At 34.4% G+C, this 4,604-nt stretch overlaps 1 pseudogene; it reads right to left on the bottom strand.

Annotated features, from left to right (window-relative positions):
- Nucleotides 1–938: 938 nt before the first annotated feature.
- Nucleotides 939–3,636, bottom strand: LOC149579482 (origin of replication complex subunit 6-like; annotated as a pseudogene).
- Nucleotides 3,637–4,604: the final 968 nt, after the last annotated feature.

Here is a 4,604-nt window from a genome sequence, read left to right as displayed (position 1 = left end):
AATGTGACTTTGACACAGGACAAAGCTACCAACTCAAAGATTGTTCGTTTACTAAGTTACCGGGTTCAAACCCTGGACCTTGGGTCCAGATCTAGATTCATCCAAGTCTGGATTCGAGCCCAGGTCTGGATTCGAGCTTGGGTCCACGATGGGTCCGAGCACAGCCAATCCAGCCAATCCTATTCTCGACAATTCAGCCATCTCTTTTTCTTGTATTCACATAATCAAAATCAAGAGTAAGGTTAACATCCAAGGGAGGCTTAGAACTTTTAGCTTACAAAGGACATTTCAAACAAACTTCCTTGGATTTTTGCGGCAATGTCATTGTATAGAGCTCTAAGTTTAACTGTTTCAGCATCAACTATTGAACCAGACTATCTTGGTGTCATCTTTGAAAAGGCTAAACTGTCCAAGAGCAAGGTTTTCACAATAAAGGCAACATATGAAAATCTCATATTGATCCAGATTGCAATTTAAACTAGGAAACTAGGCAAGGGATACAAACACTATAGTCAGATCAGCTCTCTCAAGCTCTCAGAACATAATGTAGCTTTTTTATAAGAGCTAGTGTTTTGTTTAGTTAACCACCAAGTTTTTTCCTTGTGTTTTAATTGGATGTCAATATTTGAATTCCACTTACACTTTTCCTACACCGTTTCACTACCATGCAAATGGAATGTTACTATAGTTACAATAAAATATTATTATGTTAACTACAGCATCCTTCAACCATGCAGAAATATAAGCTTGTGCTTCCAATCATCAATAAAAGAAATACTCAAGTACCAATGCTTAACTAAGAAACACATTCTTTCACATAAAACAATGCAACTAAGTTGATTTTACATCCTTAGTTATTAATTATTATATGAGAAATGCATTGCATGTCTATTCACATTGGAATAACATCAAATATATAAAAATAACATCGTAAAATTTTAGGTATAATATATGAACCGAGTTACCTCAAGTTCATATTCATCATCAATTGATTCGCCACTATTGTCAGATTCTGCCTCATCTTCACGTATTATCTTGCTTGGCAATGCATCCAAAAGTTCTGTCCATACACACCCAATACACTTAGTTGCCTACAACAATCATAACAACCAGAATTTAGACCAAGCTTTTGTTCCAATTTGCCATACCAAATCAATGTGAACCTAAGAAATAGTTAAAGATGGTGTGAAAATAAATTCAACCATGTAAAGAATAGAAAAATGAATATGTAGCTGGTCTGTCAAACTAATTTAAGACATAAGAGTACAATGCACTTTGAAATCTTCAACAATAAGGATCTGAGATATACCAGCCCATATGAACTTTATATAGGAGAAATTTGTAAAGGCCATAATCACTAAAATGTAAACAAGCTTGAAATAATATTTCAAACTTTTCAGCACCAAGCAAGCACAAAAATATAAGAATGTATCTATTAAGTAAGAAGAATGAACCTAGTCTAAACTTGACCATAATTAATGAAAAGAACTTGCCATATAAAAAATATGCAAAGGTTAAAAAATCAATGTCATCACAGAAACAAAATAGTCTCTAAGGAAAAAACAACTGTATTGTTTTTCATAGATTTTGGATCCTTCTTTTCTTTGGCAATTCCCACAACATCAAAACAGAGATCATTCATAGATGTTGTAACCTAGCCCAAACAATTAGAAATATATATATATATATATATATATATATATATATATGTAGTTAAGAACAAACATAAATCATCGAGAGGGTTTCCTTGTTTGATTTAGTTAGCATCTGCAAATTAACAATGTGAATAATATTACAAAACCTTCAAGAACACCCAAAAAGAACACTCACATTTGAAAACTCAAAGTCTGATGTACCACATATCTCGATCAGTTTCATCCTATCAACTTTTAACTGCATCCAGATAAATAATTTAGGTTTTTGCACAACAAGTTCCAGAACTTAGGGTGGGTATATGGATAAACAAGAAACCAAATTTTAGAGAAGACTAACTTGAGGCCATTACTATAGCATTGTCATATGTGTGATGATAAAAAGCAACACAAGAGTAAAGGTTTGAATTTTGTTTAAGTTGTTCACCCAAAAGAAAAAGAAAAAAGAGAAAAAAACTGCTCCTAGGTTATATCCTTCATTCATATTGACTACAGAATCAAAGGATTATTATTGGCCTAATAACAAGCTTGAAATATGCAAGTACAAGCAAACCTTATTTCTTCTTGCACATAGGTAAAAAGCTACTGCAGTGAACACTGGATGACCAAAATCAGCACTTGATCTTTGGGGCTCTGGTAGAGCAGCTATAAATCTTTCTTTGTATCTGTATAAGGTTAATATTAGAATTGCATATTCAATCATGATTTTGGGCTAACAAGACTCGGGGATCATATGCTAACCCCACAGTTATCAGAGAGCTCAAGGTCAAAGTATAAGAGCATAGGATTTCATTTGGTATGCCCTTAGGCCTTACTTCGATGAAATCATTATACCCACCCTAATAATTTCCCCAAGCATAGAGCATACTATAAGCCTTTGAGCCATAAATTTCAAAAGATTGGAAATCCAAGAAAACAAACCATTTGGGTCCTAAAATCTGAACTAAGGAAACCTGGTTTCTCAAGTTCCATAGAGCACTATATAAATATTTGACCAGTAAGTTGCAAAAGGTCTGAAGTTTAAGTAAACAAACCATTTGGGAGCTGAAAACTGAGTCAAGGAAAATGGAACTTACAAGGACAATGCTCTTTGGGCAGACCCAATCAATCTAAGACATCCAAACTAGATTCCAAGTTCTCGGATGTCCAGCTTTGGCCTGCAAGGAAAATTAAAAGTGCAGACTCATCATCATTTTTTAATATAATCCATTAATGTCAAAAGAGAAAATCGACAAAGAATTGCAACTGCATTTTGCATTCAAGGATCTGGTATATGCCTTCTCAGACATGCCACTTAGCCTAATGGCCTTTTGTCTGTCAAAGGGAACTTGTAATCTATACAAACAATGCATTCAATCATTGCAAATTAAATGTCATTGTTACAATTTTTCTAATAAAATCATAAAGAATGAGAACTGGAAATCCATGAAGGGTAAGCAATGAGAATCATCTAATGTTCAAGGAATAATTTCTCCTCTTGTTAAATTATTTCTTCCTGGGCAACATAGATCCAGTCCTGAGGAATGCAGTGTAATAGCAAGGAGAGATGACATTAATAAGATTCGACTAAGATTTGACCCAGTGTTATATTATCTCACTGCTAGCATGTGGCATGATCTTTGTTGTAAGGATCATGCTATAAATTTGAGAAATGATTCGATCCTTTTCAATGTAAAATCAGATGAACCCATCTGAATAAGGTTCAAGAAAAATTACTTTGTAGTAGTGAGTTCAAAGTAGAGAACCGATTTGCAAACCTCGCCCTGTGGGTGAAAAGGGGTTAAAAAAGGACTCAATGATGAATATTCCCAATAAATTGCATTCCAAATGATAAAAATTACACTAAATTTGATGCATTGCTTAGATAAACATACCATAGCAAAAGTGGAAGAAATAAAATGCACATGTCTCAGCTCCTCGGCTTTCTCGATAACCTTGTTGTCTTCTACAAGGCCAGTTTTCTTCCTATCCCATCCATGTCCATGTTTCTCTATAGCGTATGGCTAGGAAATGAATGTTACCCTCCTTTGGCCACTCCAATCAAAGGAATTCTCACCCTCTGCAGTCCACGAGCCTTTCCTCTACATTCTACCAGACAATGCAACCCCCATCGAATCCATTTGTTGTTCACTAATTTGACCATGAATTATTTTTTTAATTCTGTCCCCAATTCTCACACTCCCAATTAAAATTTCTAGATAAAGCAGCTACAAGAGGCACCAAATCTTTGGTAGAACACATAAAAGTGGCCACTTTATAGAGTACATCATTAGAATAGTCAGCTATGAAGGCAGTGCCTGAGAGTATGTAGTGTTTGGGCACAAGATTAAGGAATGGTCCAAAAATCATAAACTTCAGAAGTAAATAGATAGGCAAAATCACAATCCTAACATATCAATGTGTTATCTAATAATGTGCCTACAATATCTATGGTGGTGACTTCAACAATTGAGAATGCTGAATATCATCAGCAGGTTGTCTTCCATACACACCAGCACGGGCATTTAAAATCCACTTCATCTCCACATAAAGTTTTTAAACTATGCTTAGAACCATTTATTCAGTAACTTACAACTAGATATTTTCTGATGCTGTCTAGTTTCTTATGAACTTCCACAGTAAATGATGTTTAGTTTCTTATGAACTTCAACGGTAAATTTAAAAACCTATCATTTTGGTGTACTAACTTCACGTATCTTACACAAGCTGACTTGTGTTCTAAATAGTATTAAACATTAAAAAAACTACAAAGTGTGCAAACATTCGAGGTCTGAAAAATCTACTAGCTGAACATTATGCATAGTTGGCTATTTCGTCCACGTCAGAGCATACTTCCCATTTGGAAAATAATTGATGCAATCTTTGTAATATGTGACGAAGCTAACAACCATTGAATACTTCAATTACATCACTCTGAATTTCTATTCTAATAAAAATCAGCTCATTTTAAAA

This window comes from Cupressus sempervirens, chromosome 1 (genome assembly GCF_028749045.1).
Source record: "Cupressus sempervirens isolate cs-2001-9-10 chromosome 1, ASM2874904v1, whole genome shotgun sequence".
NCBI lineage: Eukaryota > Viridiplantae > Streptophyta > Pinopsida > Cupressales > Cupressaceae > Cupressus > Cupressus sempervirens.
This window is presented reverse-complemented; position numbering and strand designations above follow the sequence as displayed.